Genomic DNA, 18,018 nt, shown 5'->3' on the forward strand with positions numbered 1-18,018 from the left:
TGTAAAGTATCTTGACAGCTGGTTCATGTCTGGTTTCTCCCACACACTTTACCTATCAATCTCAAGTGACTTTAATCACCTAAAAATTCACTGCTCGGTGTCTCTTGTGAAGGAATTTGAATCTAGTGATTAGAGCAGGGAAATTGTCACTCAGAACTCCTGGGTTCTATTCCTAGCTCTGCTAATGAGCTTGAACTCAAATGTAATTTGGATAGAGAAATTAAGAGAACAGCTTAGAACAATACATTTCTGTGCACTGTTAACTCATCATACATCGTAGCCAGCCAGCCAATCAGAAGTTCCAATGGGAATTTTATAATCAATGAAAAATGGAAACTGTATTGCCTAGTAGCTAGAAAACAAAACAATAACAAAAAGTCAAGGGTTTTTTAAAAGTTGGGTCTCAACACTAATAAAATACAATGAATCTAAAAGAAATGACAGTTTCATACTTTAGGTTCTCTAAGCAAAAAGGAATTTACCCAGAGACCAAAGCATATGACTATTTTAATGGAAAAGCACTTCTTAAACTATCAGATGCAAAAGGATATAGGTGGCAACTATCGAAACACTTTAGGTTACAAAGTGGGTGTATACTGCAGTATTAAGATGCTAAAAATGTTGTCTTAGCACCTTTAGCAGGGAAGTACTTTGGGCGGCAGGGAATGACAGAAGTCCAAAATGCATGCAGATCAGGGAACAGGCTGCAGCTCCATCCCTTTTGGTTCTCTGATTAATCATTGGCTAAGCAAATGGAGATGGGGCCAGCTGATTGCCTGCGGTGTGTCCCTTCTGCCCTCCCTACTTAAGCTAAAACCAGGCTTTTCAAAATCCTCTTACACTCCGGTTAGCTATCCTGCCCTACCTCCCCTTAGCTGTAGATTAGGATTTGTGCCACTTAGGATGTTGTGGCTCTGACCAATTGCCTTTTTTTAGGGGTCAAGAAGGAATCTTTCCCACTGTGCCAAATTGGCAGGTGGTCAAATGCAGGGGGGTGGGTTGCCTTCTTTTCAGCCTCCCTGTCGGGATCACAAGGGTGGTTGGGCCTAATGGTTGGAGAAATGGGTGGCCAGCCCTGGAGATCCGGGTGCAGCCGAGCTGAACCAGCATCAAGAATCAGGGCTGTGGGGCTCTCAGGGATGTGGTCAAGAGCAGATCTGAGCATCAGAACCGGTATCAGAGTCAATAGGCGAGCCAGAGATGTAGTTAGGAAGTGAAGCCTGGGACCAGAGCCAAGGATCGGAAGTTGCATGCCAGAGTCAATGCGTGAGCACCAAGCCAAAGACATGGCCAGGAAGTAGAGACCTAGTGTCAGAGCCAGCGATGTCAAAGATGGAGAAGGGCAGGAACTGGAGTGGGCCCGGGCTGGATGGGAGCGGAAGCAGCCACAGGAAGCAGGGTCAAGCACGGCTGTGGCATGGAATGTATTGAGCAGCCAGCGAGCTCTGGCTGCTGCTGGGTCAAAAAGAACCTTAGCTCCATTCTTCCATCAGTCAGGAGGTGCAGCCAATCAGGCAGCCCCTTCCAGAATCAGGTGTGTTGTTAGGAGACTGGCCCTGCTTCAGCCAGCTTCCTGACACTCCCAGTGGCACAACTAGGGAGAAGCAATAGGATTCAAGGGTCACATAACACTGTTGAAGTTACTGACTCATTGCACCTTGTGGCTCATGTCCAGGGCTGATAAAGGCTAAAAGGGACAGCTCCCAGTAGTAAATGAGACCCGGGAGTGCCAGCTGGACCTTGTACTCGTGGGGGAGGAGCTTGAAGTCTTTGTGGCCTCTGTCACTCCCAGCTCCTCCCCTCCTTACACAGGTGCAGAGGTTGCACAATTGAATAGAGTCCAGGGAAGGTCTAATTTAATTGCTAAATGTAGACACATACCCAACAAAGACATTAGCAAAATTATTTTGACCAGGTGTGGAAATGCTCGTTTATTCTAATTAGGCCTGATTAGTAATTAACAGGGGTGGGTTTGACAGTGCAGGCTGCAAAAACTGACATCTCTCTCGATATTCCTTTGTAAAAAATCAAATACTCTCCTGAAATGCTTAAAGTCTCTGCTGGGATCCCCTGGAATCACTTACTGAGGTGAGTCTGAAAGCATGAAATGGATAATTTGCTGGGTGGGTAGAAATCATTTGGATTTCAGTTTCATTGGTTACATTCAAACTCATGTAGGCCCATGTGGATACCATAAGATTTCTGTAGCAGATTTCTCATCTTTGCTACATTAAGGTGAATTAGGTACCTTTTAGTTTGCACCAGCAGCATCCACATGGGACTGTTGGACTGTATCTTGTTGGTGTGCTCTGCAATTCAGTTGGGGTATGGCTTGAATGCCAGAAGGCTGTTTGTGAGCAGCCCATGTGGGAACTACTTCAGTAAGGCATCCAAAGTTGCAGGATAAGGGTGACACAACTGCTCATTAGTCTGGATCGTGCCCTGGTATGTCACACCTATGCATAGCCTTTTATAAATTGCAGAGGTAAGAATTTTGTAGCTATTGTGAGAAGGACAAATGGAAATTATGGAAAGGTGACTTCACTCACTTCCTCTTCTGGAAAAAAAAATCTGTTAGGAATCACTAAGAAAAGGGAAAATACACAAAAGGTAAATCATTCTTGTATATTTCACTCCGTTTCATTGGATTCATCATCACTACATGATAAACATTTGATGATAAACAAACTGGTGAGAGAATTGAACAGACAAATATGCCCTGGAACCTGACTGAAGTCCCGCAAGGGTTTAAAAACCCTCAGTACTGTAAATTGTGGAGGAAATGTCAATGGAGATTCATTATCGCATTTTTCAGCCCCTCTGATAGTGCTGTCTAGTCTATTTTAGCTATCTTGTTTGTTAAGAGAGGTTCCCAGGGCGCATATTTTCTCATGCATGTTTTCCATCTGTGCCCTATAGCTGAGCTAGTTTGACAGCAAGTGCATAAGCAGGTAGAGTAAATACACCTATCAGGTAAGAATATCTGTAGACATTGTTGTTTTCAGTTTAGGCTTGCTTGATAATCCTCTGAATAATAAGTGGGAAGGTGTTTACCAAGAGTAAAACAGGTTGCTACAATGAAATGGATTATAACATTAAAAGCATCTATTCCATCTTGAGGGGAATGGACTGCAAGATTCAAGGAAAATAAGTGGAAAGAGCAGTATCATTATATGCCAGCGAGAACCCTCACAAAAAGATGGTGTCCTGCTCAAGTCTTGGATTTACAACCTATATAGTGGTGAGCATCTTTAAACCTGGGGCTATATGAACTCTAGTTCTAAATTTTATGGCTTAAGCACATCTCTATTCATCACCACTTTCCAAACTTCAGTGAAAGTCTGTCTCTCCCTGTAGTTTATCTATTCTTGTGAAACCATTTTAAGACACAGCAGGCATTGAGATGTCTCTTTTTATTAGTAAAGCAATCAATACAAATGCAGAAAAATCTTGATATTCAGGGTTAGCAGAGTATTGTTCAATGCCTCTGTCAAAATGTGTGAGCTGATGTGGGGCTGAGGAGGAATAAGGAAACAGAAGGATGCCTGGTAAAGGACAATGATGTGGTGAAACACAATAGCGTTTTGATGATACTCATCCAAGCAGATGCTCAGCTGTGTTCAGGAAAAGAGAATTGCATCTCAAGGAATACCTGAGAGATGGAGAAAGCTTTCAGGCATTCTCAAGTGAGGAAGTAGCTTGCCACTGGGGTAGTTTGCCTAGGCTAGTAAAATGTTGCTATAAGAATGGCCATACTGGATCAGAGCAAAGGTCCATCTAGCCCAATATCCTGTCTACCGATAGTGGCCAATGCCAGGTGCCCCAGAGGGAATGAACAGCACGGGTAATTATCAAGTGATCCAACCCCTGTTGCTCATTCCCAGCTTCTAGCAAACAGAGGCTAGGGACACCATTCCTGCCTATCCTGGCTCGTAGCCATTGATGGACCCATCCTCCATGAATTTATCTAGTTTTATATTGCCATGATAGGTTAAGCTGAAGAGCGCAAGCCTCTATCTGCAGGTATAATACAGTCCAAGAGCTATGTAGAGTGCTGCTCTCAAGACCAGAGGGGGAAAAAGCCCTATGGACTTTAGCACTATTGCACATGGCAGCTGCATCCTTGGTTGGTCAAAGGTCTTGGCTGTGTTGCAAGCAGATGTATTCAGCAGCCAGTCTGCTTGGCCCACTGAAGCCTTGTAGTATTTTTTTTCGAACAACATTTGCATTGCTGTGCTAGGAGCTCAAGGACATCATCCTCACCTGTGCACCGAATACTTTAGCCACTTGGGTTACTGTAATGTACACAGAAATTCTGTACCAGAGGGGAGAACTTTGGCATGAATTGTATCCCCAGGGGGCGCATGTAACCTCAGAGAGACCTAGAGCTTCCCAGGGTGCAGAGCAAGATGTAGGTGCCTAAATCTCAATGGGAGTTAGGTGCTAAATACCTATGAGGTTCTGTGCCTTAGGTGTCTGAGTCACTTAACTACTTTTGAACATTTTACCCCTAGTAAGGATTAGGATCTGCTATCCCCACTTCACATGCTTTTTAACATTCAGCCCTGCACAGTTTGAGAACTAGTTCTTTAATCTTACCCCAACTCCTTATTAACCATAATTACTCTGAAATGTGCATCATTGCCCTTTATGTGGATTATATAATAAAGATTCTACTCTGTTTGCAAGGGATTTTCACTGGGAATGAATCTGGCACACTGCGTGCAAACTCAGAAGAGTAATGTTTTAACTATTATTCATTCCCATTGGTCTCATTCCCTGTATGATGTCCTAGATTTACAGAATACAAATTACACCACTTACTCAACACACCAGGCCCAATAAGAAATCTAGAGATTTCTAAATTGCTATATCGTGTCTATGACTCATTTAAAGATAAGTGTGCAATCTCCATTACTAATTTTAGGAGAAAAAATATATGACTGTTAGTTGCATTTACACGAATCTTAGGGAGCACGTATCTATTCTATAGGTAAGTATTGTATTTAAGTATGTATGTAATGGCTGGTATATTGGTGTGTGAGAGAGAGATTTGTAAACCTGTCCAAAGGACTTGGATGTTCACTTCCCATTAAAATTAATGGGAATGGGGCATTCGAACTCCCATGTGGCTTAGACAAACATGGTCATACAATGTGGCCAGTGGTTAGGGGAACATACTACGTCTGAGCAGATCTGGCTTGTGTTCCTGCTTCTGCCACTGGCTTCTGCGCCACTGTAGACAAGTCACTTTACCTCTTGGTGCTTCTGTTTTCCCCATCTTGATACTTAACTCCTTTGTAAAGCGCTTTGCGATTTATGGTTGACAGCACAATATAGAGATGTAGGTGGTATTATTAATTATTATATGTGGAATTCATATGTTTACACTAATGCAAAATGTGTCTTTACTTGGTATAGTATCTGACATAGAGCCTCTGTACCAAAACCATTTGAAGAGTGAAATAGTGCAATTGTAGAGGCCAATTCTGCAATACTTTCTCATGTGGAGTAGCTCTTAATGACGAGCCCCAGATGTGTGGGGGTCAAGTCCACTGAAGATTTCAAAAGCAAGAAAAGAACATCTGGACAGGGTTCTGGGAAGAATGGGATCCAGTGAAGATGCATGGGGATCAGTGTAATATATCTATGCTACTTTTAGGTGTAAGAAAGCATTCTGCACATGCTAGAGTTAGGCAAAGTGGGATTTAAACTGGTTTTAGGGAGGGGAGTGTGATGTTCTGAGGATCACTTAGACTATTTCTGGATTCTGTCACTGCCTGCCTTGTAACTTTGGGTGCCTTAGTGCTATGTGGCTGTGGCTCAGAGGTCTGACATGAGTAGCCAGCCTACAAGCATAAGGTTTTACCCTGGATTCCACCGGGCTAATTATTACTTGTAGGGTGACTTCCATAACCCCTTCCCGTCCCAAATCTCCCCAAATCCATCTCCCTGAGTTCTTAACTAATGGAGACTCTGACTTTTCCCTTCTGGTTCGTCACCCCAGAGGGCGTGAAACCTGCCTTCAATATCAGTTCACTTTGTGACACACACGTCACACACATTCTTTGGGGTTCAAACCCCCCTGTTCTCTCCTAGGGGTGTCTGGACCCTGATTGTGATAGGGAGTCGTAGACAAGGCAAGAGGAAATGGAGTAATGACTTATGTGGACCCATAAGAGAGGATGACCTAATGTCAGAAGCAGATTACAGTATTGCCAATCCCAAATGTTCAAAAATCATGAGTCAGGCTCACCAGAAATCATGAGATTGGGTCTAAAGTCATGAGATTATGTAAAAATAACAGATCTGGTGTTCTTTTTATTTGCCTTTTGCTTTTTGAGCCTTTATGGTGCACTTGGGTCAAATATTGATGCTTTCACCACAGCCACAAGGGCTAGAAACTTACTTTTTCTTTAAGAATAAAGGCTAAAATAATCACACATCCACTTGACTCCAGGAGCTGGAGCTTTAAGGAAAACATTAATGATCATGGGACTCATGACAAAATCATGAGAATTGACAACACTGATTATCCCACATCTGCCTACTGCAGGTTTCTTAACACCTTCCTCTGAAGCATGTGGGGCTGGCCATTGTCAGAGACAGACCACTGGACTAGATAGACCCTGGGTCTGATCCAATCTGGCAATTCCCATGATCCAGATGAAGATTTTGGTAATAATCACATCTACCATCCCTTGGATATAAAATAGGTGCACATATACAGTCTCTACTACCATGGCAATTTTTAGGTCATGAGAATGTTGTAATAATTGCACTGGATTAACAGAAGCAAACAAAAATATGTTAAATATATATCGGGATAAAATCACGGGACACATTTTCGGGTACTAATGAAACAGCACTAAATTGAAATTAAATAAGCAGACGTAGCAAACTGAAATCTTTAGTTCTTCAATTGGTAGCACAATCTGTTATCCTAAATTAAATTTCCAAAGGAGTAAGTTTTCCAATGTTACATACTTCATAGCTTACAGGGACACTATCTAATTAGCTATTTATATGCAAGGCATACTAAAGGATAATTAGAAACATGGATTATGCAAAGGCAATTAGACTGACAGAGGGCGAAGGAAGCTAACATATTAAATCAAATTTGTATATATTCTTATATAGTTTATAATGTGTCGTTTGGGTTGTATTACATTAATACTTCACTTAATGTGTTGTTACAGATAATACTGTAATCCACTAATTTGTAGATTAAACATGTGCCCTCCTAAATACAACATCCAGTCGCCCAACAAATCATTTAAGCCTGCAGGAAATGTTAAATTCAGTTACACATACATTCAGTCTCTTGGGAAGTGCCCAGTGCATCTTTAATTGCCTGTAACCAATTACCCCTTTGAAGAAGGGGTATTGCTGCCCTTATAATATTTTATTATATTGCCTGGGGAGTGGTGTTCAAACACGAGGGAAGTTTCTCATTGCACCAGCCAAGGAGCCAAGGGATCTGTGTGGAAGTGCCACTCCCTCAAGCTATGCAGAGGAGGAACAGCACTCCCTCTGTGTTTAACAGAAGAGGAGGAGGCTGGAGCTGGGTTCCCCACTCTGTCTCCTGTGCCAGGATAACCTATTGACGGAAGGCCAGTATAATATTGCTTTTAGAAATATGTCTATAAACTCCTCATGTATGAATTAAGGATCTGAACACCGAGAGTAAGGAGAGATGAGGATCCTTTAGTGTATGAGCTGTGCATCTACAGGAAGAAGAGATACTGATGAGGCTTTTACCCCATGACTGGGAGAATACATTGAGGCTGTCTGACCTGTCTACTTTTTCCATTATGAAGATAGGTACTAAATACAATTTCCTCTCAAGGAAAGATGTGGCTCATTTCAGAGTCTCAGTGTGGCAATCATGTGACAATATTGAAGGCGTTGCAACAGTGAGTGATGTGACTGGTTCTCTTTCCAGCCAGTTGAAGAATCTGTAAGATTGACTGTCTGCAATCTGGGAAGTCTCTAGTAGAATCTTACTTTGCTCTGAGTAAGATATAGGTTGGGCAAGGGAGAAAAGAGGCAGATTCATCCCTCCAGAGGGGATTCCAGCTTCTTCTTTCCACTTTGTTCTGGCTAAGAGTGAAGATGAACGGTGGATAGCCATTGGTTACTTTGGAAATATGGGAAGATGCCTGCTTTGGAGATAACATTTCTTGGAAGGAGGTGGTGTGGCCATGTGTGCATCTGAGCATGACTTAGGTTGAAATTAAATTTGATGGAAGGGACTCAAATAACATTCCTTCTCATGTGGAATGTTTATAATCTAAAGTGACTCCTAGATATGAGATAAGATGTTACTCTAACAGGGCTGTTACCCCACGACTCAGAGAATATGTGACTGGTGACATTTTTGTTTCTTCTACTCCTTGGAACTCCCAAAAGCTGCTGGGAAAGGCCCTGCTGGAATGTCATAGAAGGGGGAAATGTGCATCCCATCTTATTACAAATCAAAGTTTAGGAGTGGTTGAGGCACCAGGAACCCAGCACTTGTTCACAACCCTCAGATGATAGCAAAGATATTTTAAAGATGTTTTGAGGGAGAATCCTGGATTTTGTTTGTTAAAAGCTAAATATTTTAATTAAATGAAGGAAAAACTGGGATCTTGTCTGTGAGGATGAGGATCACCATTTATTTGTTTTATTAAATCTGAAAAAGGAACTTTGCAAACACCTAGTAAAACCACTTAAGTGAAGTATTTATTTGATTGCAGGAAGGATGGATTAGATTTATCATCAATTTCAACCCATTTCTCATGGAAAATGACTATATGCTGCTTTTCAAAAACATAGCAGGTTCCCAACATTTCACAAACCCTCCTTTCAGTTACATCATTTTAAATCCGAAATAACTCCTTTGAAATCTGAACTTAGACTGGTGTAACTGAAAGCAGAATTTAGCTCCTAGACTGTGTGTGTCTTGAACATTTATTCATCAGCCTATAATGGAATGAAATTTATCATCTTAACTGAATTTCTGGATGAGAATCAATGGCTCATTAGTCTTAATTACAGTACATCAATGTCATACTAGTAAGATTTATATCTAACGAAATAATTTCTGTGATTTAATGTACTGTCATTACCAAGTTCCCCCAATAGCTATAGAGATCCAAACCTATTTTCTTTACATTATTTTCAGATTGATTTGTCCATTAGAATTCAAATTTACAGGCAACATATTGACCTTCAGAGGTGGCTACATATTAGTGGTGCAGTGAAAATATCTAAGGTCTGGTCTACACTGGGGCTGGCGGGGGGGATCGATCTACGTTACGCAAGTTACATGAATAACGTAGCTGAAGTCGAAGTTCTTAGATAGACTTATTGTGGTGTCTTCACTGCGGTGAGTTGACTGCTGCCACTCCCCTGTCAACTCCGCCCGCACCTCTTGCGGCGGTGGAGTACAGGAGTCAACAGGAGAGCATTTGGGGATCGATTTATCGCTTCTAGACTAGAGGCGATAAATCAACCCCCGCTGGATTGATCACTGCCCGCCAATCCAGCAGGTAGTATAAACATACTCTTAGTCCATCTAGAATATAAAATGGAACATCTAATGTAGCAGCTAGTTACACATATCCATCACTGGTAGAGCTGGGACAAAAACTTTGTTCACTAAAATGCAGTTTTGGCCAATCCAAAACTCTTTGCAATTTTGAGACTAATAGTTTTGGCCCCCAAAATATTCCCCCCACCCAAAAAAAAATGGGGAATTTGAGGGAAAGGAAGAGACAGTGGTGGCCTCCCTTTATTTATTTATTTATTTATTTACTTATTTTTATTTATTTTTATTTATAACCTTTAGCCCCAGGATGTCATTTTCATTCTCTCTCTCTGGTCCAATGAATAGTGATTGTCATTATGAATTGACACTCTGAATGACAGTGAACACACTTTGGGCCAGAGTGATTCATGGAGAATGACTCTACAGCCTGGGAGGATAGGGCATTCAACAAAGATCTGGAAAAACCTAAATTCAAGTCCCTGTTCTAATGTCTAGTTATTTATACAAAGTGGAGAAGCTTCACCAGGATAGACTGGGAGAGACCTTCCCCAGAAAATCCTCAACCTAGGGAAATAAGGCATTCTCCCGCAAAGCGGGAGCCACAAGTTCAAATCCTTTCTCCATATCAGGCAGAAGAGGAGTTGAACCTGTGTCTCCTACATCCTAGGTGAACCCACTGGGATAAAGGTTATAAGGAAGAATGCTGCCATCTTGAAAATTCCAAGCATATTTAAATTAACCTGGAACCGATTTTTTTCAGTTTGATGAAATTTTTCACAATTTTTGGATTTGGTTTAGCTTTTTTTTCAGAATTGCTAGCCGACTGAAAAATCAGTTAGTGGCCCAACTCCAATTCCTGCAGCTCAATTCTACAAGTTGTTAAGCAATTTGGCCCTGATCCAGCAAAGCTCTTCATCACGTGATTAACTTTCATCATATGAATAGCCATAGTGTTTTCTAGTGGCTAGAGCACTGGAGTAGGACTCAGGAGACCTGGATTCTCTTCCTAGCTTTGCCACTGGATTTCCAGGTGACCTTGGGCAAGTCACTTCACATGTGCCTCAGTTTCTCCATCTGTAAAGTGGGGATAATGAGAATTTACTCTTTGGAAAGCATTTTGAGATCTATGGCAGAAAAATGTTATATAAGATTTAATATTCTATTACTGCTCGTGTATTTAGAGTTGAGCACATGTATCAAGGCTTTGCTGGATCAAATCCTGAGTACTCAACAGTTTGCATGATGCCGCCCTAGTAACCAAACTACCTTAATCATCTTTCATTGTCTCCCTCAGTTCCCTTTTCACCTCTTGCAGTTAAACTACCTCAAACAATTTCATTTCTGAAGATGGCAGCACAAACAAAATGCCAAGACAAATAAACAAAGTATGTAACCACTGACATGCTGATGCAGCATAAGTGATTAACTGTACAATAAATCATTTAAATTATCTCACAGATGGGCAGCAATTATTTAATTGGTTAATAACAAGTAAAATAAAACAAGATGGATGACACATCAAATTGTGATGTATTTCATTATTTTAAGAAAACATTCCCTTAATTATTTTAATTCTCACTGAGGGTGAAATTCTCCCTTTAGAAGTCCAGTACAAGGACTATGCATATCTTTAAGTACCTCTTAATGTCTATTTAGTGACCCTCAGTAGGACTTCAGTGGTAAATAATACCTTGTTCCAGTCCTCTGTCATATAAGAGAGAACTTTTCAAGGCCCAAATGTGGGCTGCAGTGTGTGACTAGGGTTACCAACCCTTGCGGACTGTCCTGGAGTTTCCTGGAATTAAAGATTAATTTTTAACTAAAAATAATGTCATGTGATGAAACACCCAGAAATATGTCCAACCAAAATTGTCAACCCAAAGGAGTCCAGGAGAGGCTGAGGAGAGAAGATAAATCCTCACAAAAGAGCAGCTGGGCCCAGCTGGAGACTTGGGCGCATTTAGGATATTCAGAAAAGGAGTGGACTTTTTCTTCATGACTTAGCTGGAGGGTCAAGTCACTGCAGCAAGTTACCACAGCAACAAAGTCCAACTGGGACATTTGGAGAGCCAACCTAAGTGAGGAGAAACTGAGGCAGCAGCTAGCTGCATAGACGGTGCTGCTGCACAGTGAGATTTCTTCGTTAAGCCTAAATGGGTCTTGTGTAACCTCATGATGCTTGCTTTCTTATCTAAGGAATTTTCTACCTGAAAAGTCAGACTGAATTTTTGTGGAACTTTGGTTACTTTGGCATCAAGATGAGGGAGGTCTCTCAAGATGCGGGAGGTCTCTGCACAGGGCTGAACCTGTAAACCTCAAGCCTTTAAATCATACTGGCCTTACAGGAAGGGAGTGTTTATAGGGTAGGAAATTCCCTGCTAGAAATATGGGATTTTAAAGGTAGACCTGTCTGATTAATAGTGAGCTTGTAATATGGGCCCCAACCCTACAATCACTTCTGCACATGCTTAACTTTATTACCATGAGTGGAAACTAATGGGACTACTCATCCTAACAAAGTTAAGTGTATGTGTAAGTGGCTGAAGGATCATGGCCTTATTTGACAATTTGTTGTATTTATCAGATAATTTTTGGTCTAATAGCTCTTTATTTATCTTCCCAGCTTATAGAGTTGCCTGAAAAAAAATCATAGATATTCACACACCTGTAAATGAATTTCACAAATCTAAAAGTATGCATCAATAATATTTTAAATTATTCTGCCAGTTGTAGTCTAAGGACTGTACCTGTAACTAATTTGTTAACTCAGTTTAAAAACAAACAAACCAACCAACCCACCAGCCACAATCTGCCTGCATGCAAATTTTGCATGAGCTAAGAAAATCATTGTACTGGTAGAGTACTCCAGCTACTGAGAGCTGTAGAAGCTGAGGGGTTGTCCATCAATGGAACATTTCAGGCATCTCTTGTAGCTTTTTCCAAAACCAGTTTAGAGCTGGATGCCAGGCCAAGCGGGAGTTTGGCTGCTCTGGCTTGGTGGATGGATTTTGGAGATAGAAGCTGCACCTGCATTTGCTTTTGCTGCTTAGAGCTGCTAGGTAGTAGAAAGCATGAACAGGGAAAAACTAGGATATGATCCTGACTAGCCTAAGGCCTAGTACTGTGTGATACACAGTACCTTTTGTGAGAGTCAAGGGAACTTTACATGTCGGAAGAGCTGCTTAGCATCTGGCAGGATCAGGCCCTAGTTAATGTTGAAATGTGAAGCTAAAGTAAAGGTAAAGAATGGGACATTTCCACTTATTGTGTCTGCTCTTTATTACTAACAAATGGTGATTAACTAGGAAAGGAAGCAGTGTTATGTAACTACCCATGAAATGCTCTTATAACATCAGAGATGGATCAGCCCTGGACAAGCAAAGTAGAGCCAAATTCTGCCACACTTACTAACTCCAAGTTGTGCCTCATAAATCAGGCTAGCCCCCTTGAACAGGATTACTCGCAGAGTGAATGTGCTACTTTGTGTAAGCAAGGATATCATAATCAGGCCCACAGGTATTAGTTTGTGCCTTGAAAGTCTAAATTTCCCTTGTGAAACACAGTTTTCCCCAGTTAAAGTTGTCTCTTCAGTCTGAAGTCTGTCACAAGCCATGTTAATGTTCCTTAGATCTTTGTGTTTATCACTTCACGTAACATGGCAGGTTGCCCCTGAGCTGGAGAGCATGGGGCTGATTGCAAGAAGAGCCGCCCTTGGGTTGAACCAGGAGGTCCCACTGTAAAAGGCAGCAGGAAGCTGCCTGGAGGATTGTGGCCCGTGTAGTGGAGAAAGTAGTGGAGTGTGCCAGAGGCAGGAAGCTAGGAAACCCCAGGATTCTCAGCTAGGTTTGTAGACATGCTGCAGGGAGCAAGAAAGCTCCTGCAGGGTCCTGCATCAGCAGGGGGAAAGTCAAGAAGCAGGAGAGCATGAGGAAGGCTCTCTAAGCAGGGAGAGGGCCTGTCCAAGAAGCTGGGGAGAGACTGCAAAGGCTGGTGGAGAAGGATAAACTCCAGGCAGAAGGTACTGGGAAGCAAGCAGATGCTCAGAGAGGGCTTAAACTGGGCTGAAGAAGGTGGGAGTTTGTGGTCTGTTTTTGAAAGACTTTTATTTTGGACTACTGGGAGAGAGAGAGATTGAACTGGGGCTGGGGGTCTAGATGGCCAGTGTGTACCCAGTGGACAAAATATATTGGACCCCTTGTGGGGCTTGTTTGAACTATGCTTGAACTGTGAGGTCTTAAAGGGCCCTGAAGAAGTGGGGGAACAGAGGCAGGGCATCATAGAGTGATCTCTGGCCGGGAGGGGTTGCTAGAGAGGCAGTTGTCAATGTTACACTTAACCACAGGGCATTTTGATTAAATAACTTTTGGGGGAGCCTGAATAAAAAATGTTTTGATTTCCATGTTAGCACCATGAAATTTCCATGTGAAAAGCGCCACAGAGCTATGACACGTGAAGGAGTGACGAGACTATAGGGCATAGCCAGCCTTTTGGATTCATGTAGTTACCCCTCAGAATGACTGAGTCCTTGGGATCATTGCCTAGATTTCAATATGTCTTTGTGAGTAGGAAGCAAAGCTTGAAAGTTGGCTGCTGCAAGGAATCTCTCCAAAGAGAATCCAAAATGACAGCCAGCATATCACAATTCTTGCAAAGAACTCTGGGCATTGGACTGTAGGATCGTGGCACTTGGAAAGTGACAACACTGTGCAATAGGCTTCTAGAGACCAGAGCATATGGCCATTTTGGAAGCTTTGAATGTGCTCAAAACAAACCTGATATTCTAATCTGAATGCCTTGCTTTAAGCAAAAGCCATCTGTCATAACATTTTTCTCAGATCTGGACCTTAGCGTCCAAAATATGGGTGTTAGCATGAAAACCTCCAAGCTTAGTTACCAGCTTGGACCTGGTAAAGCTGCCACCAGCCAGGGATTTACAGTGCATAGCTCACTGTGGTCTCCCCAAAACCTTCCCTGGGGGACCCCCAGACTCAGATTCCTTGAGTCTCACAACAAAGGGGAATAAACCATTTCCCTTTGCCCTCCAGGTGTTCCCTCCCTGCATTCCTGGAGAGATATACAGAAGCAAGCTCCGTGAATCTAAACAGAGGGACTCCACCCTCCCTATTTCCAGTCCTGGAAAACACAAGTACGGAGAGAGAGCTAATCTCTCCTCTTCCTCCCTCACCCAGAGGGTATGCAAAGTCAGGTTAGTAAATCTAACACAAAGAGATTTTCCCCCCTGACTTCTTCCTCCCACCAATTCCCTGGTGAGCTGCAGACTCAATTCCCTGGAATCCTCACTAAAGAAAAACTCCAACAGGTCTTAAAAAGAAAGCTTTATATAAAAAAGAAAGAAAAGGACATAAAAATGGTCTCTCTGTATTAAGGTGACAAATACAGGGTCATTTGCTTAAAAGAAAAAAATGAATAAACAGCCTTATCCAAAAAGAATACAATTCAAAACATTCCAGCAACTATACACATGTAAATACAAAAGAAAACAATATAAACCTATGGTCTTCCTATCTTTGTACTTACAACTTGGAAACAGAAGATTAGAAACCTGGAGATAGAAAAATCACTCTCAGAGCCGAGAGGGTCAGACCCAAGACAAAGGACAAAGAACTCACACACAAACTTCCCTCCACCCAGATTTGAAAAAGTCTTGTTTCCTGATTGGTCCTCTGGTCAGGTGTTTCAGGTTACTGGTGTTACCCCTTTACAGGTAAAAGAACATTAACCCTTAGCTATCTGTTTATGACACCATCATAATATACTTGCCTCTGAGTCATGTTGCTCATATAGTTCTCTAGTCTTGAAGCCTAATTAGTTTTAATATGTGCATAAGAATAGCACAATCTCCGCTATTAAATGAAACTTTCTATTGAATTAGTTCACATCCAAATCATATTGTCACTATAGATAGAGAATGAGGCATCTGTCTGTTCCACATTTATCTCCTGACATTTCTTGAAAAAGATTTTCTGCTAGTGGTGAATCATAGAAATTAGAGAAGGAAAAGACCTATTTACATGAGGCCATCTTCCTGCTCATTCAAGATTGTTGTCTACAGTATATCTGGTTTTAATTGATTCACACCACAGGATTGCCATATTTTCCTTGGGAAACTATTACACACTTCATCAGACCTCACTCTCAGTGACTGGCAAACTTTTAAAGGATTCCATATAGTCCAGCTAAGCTCAGTAAATGCCGATCCACATTTTCTGAGGTCTAGTGCAGGTGGGTCAGGTTCATGTAAGTGTGTCAGAAACAAAGGTCTGACACTGGCCTATGGCAGCTGATACCAGCACGTAAGATTACATGCTTGAGCACGTGTGGTTACAAGAATATACATTAGCGCTAGTATCATGTTAACTAATTGGATTCTAGAAGCAGCTTTTAGGAATTTCCAGTTCCCCAAAGCTAGGAAATGGAGAGGCGTGTGTTTGTTGTATTTTTTTTAACCGTTATCAAAATTTTCCAACCTTTCCACACAAGCCTCTCCAGAAATGGTGTCACTTGTACGATTACTAGTATGAGTTGGCTCATGGGATAGCTCAGTGGTTTGAACATTGGCCTGCTATAAACTAAGGGTTGTGAGTTCAATCCTTGAGGAGGCCATTTAGGGATCTGGGGTGAAAATCTGTCTGGAGAGATTGGTCCTGCTTTGGACTAGATGACCTCCCTTCTAACCCTGATATTCTATGATTTCTAAATTTAAAATGCACAACTCAAGGTGGATGAATGCTGCAAAAGAATTGTCTCTGAATATTCATTTAAGCAAGTAGCTCAACCAGTCAGGGAATGGAGGTAACGTAGTGTCACTTATGTAACTAACCACCATAGCACGGAATTTGAATGGTGATTGGTGACAATTCACAACAACTTTGTTTCTGTAACAGGCCAACAATTACACTGAAGAAGTGCAAGAGTAGTTTAGAATAACCAATACATTCAAGAGTTTCACAAGTGTTTCTGGAACAAGTAAACAGAAAACTGATTTTATTAACCTACATCTTTATCTGTTATGAATTATATATTCAGTTCCACAGACAACACTTAATAATGGGATTTAGTCTTTCTCCCTCATGCACTTTTCGTATTCTTTATTCTATGATATCCATCCTTCTCACCACTATCCCATGCTGCCCATCCACACAGGCCCTAATGATGTTGCCAGGTATGACCCTGAGTAGATCAGGGGTAACTACAGGGATCTGGAAGAGGAAGGTGAAGGAACCAGGCACAGGCTCTGGTCTCATCCATCCTCCTGGTTGCGTGTAAGGACCCAGGAAGGGACAAGCACATCCTGGAGATGAATGCATGACTGCCTAGAGGGCGGGCTCCAGCTTCCTTGACTGTGGGACGCTGTTCCAGGAAGACTGTCTGCTGGGAAGAGATGGGATCCACCTGACCAAGAAGTGGAAGAGCATCCATGGCCAACTTGCCAACCTAGTGAGGGAGGCTTTAACTTAGGTTCAAAGGGGGCAGGTGACGAAAGCCCACAAGTAAGCATAAAAAAAGGTGATCTTAACAGAGGGCTAGATATTGGGCTGGGGGAGATTGAAGGGAGGGGGAATTACAGTAGGATCATAGGAGGAACAAGAGGGAAATCAATGGGGGAACCTGCTGAGTATCTTGGATGTCTATACAAAGATGCAAGGAGTATGGAGAATAAGCAGGAAGAATTGGAAAGATTAATAGATATGCTAAATTAGGACTTAATGGTGTCAGAGACACTTGGCAGGATAAGTCTCATGGTTGGCATTTTGGTATAGAGTGGTATAGCTTGCTCAGGAAGGACAGACAGGATAAAAAAGGAAGGAGGTGTAGTGTTATACATCACAAATATAGACACTTGTTCTGAGATCCAGAAGGAGGTGATATAAAGTACTTCATTAAGTTACCTAGGGAGACTGAAGAACAGGTTAGACAAACACCTATCAGAAATTGTCTAGGTTTACTTGATCCTGCCTCAGTCTAGGGGCTGGGTTTGTTAATTTTGATGTCTCTTCTGGTCTTGCATTTCTATGATTCTGTATTGCTCATGTCACTTTTTATGCTCAATAAGTTAAACACATTACTATTCAAGGAATGTTGGGGTTCCTGTTCAGCAAATGGAATTCCTTGCTGCTTTCTCACCCTTATGGTTAGATTTTGATTATGGCACCTTAGATGTTAAGTTAAATGCCCAATATAATTTGGCATAAATACCATGAAGTCTATGACTGTCTTTAGAGCAACCTTGACAGCTGCTTCCATGCATCCGCTTGATAGGAAGCTATAGGGAATGACAACTTGCTGTTTAGTACGTCACTCCAAATGGCTCGACATAACTTCTTTTATGAATGTTTTACATTTTTAGAAGTATTGTATAAAGAAAATACACCTTTTGTATAATTTGTAAAGATAAACCCTAGAGTTTTCCCAATGAAATGTAACTGTCTCCATTTCTAAAATCATCTAAACCCACATCTGGT

The sequence above is a fragment of the Gopherus evgoodei genome, chromosome 15, assembly GCF_007399415.2.
Source record: "Gopherus evgoodei ecotype Sinaloan lineage chromosome 15, rGopEvg1_v1.p, whole genome shotgun sequence".
NCBI lineage: Eukaryota > Metazoa > Chordata > Testudines > Testudinidae > Gopherus > Gopherus evgoodei.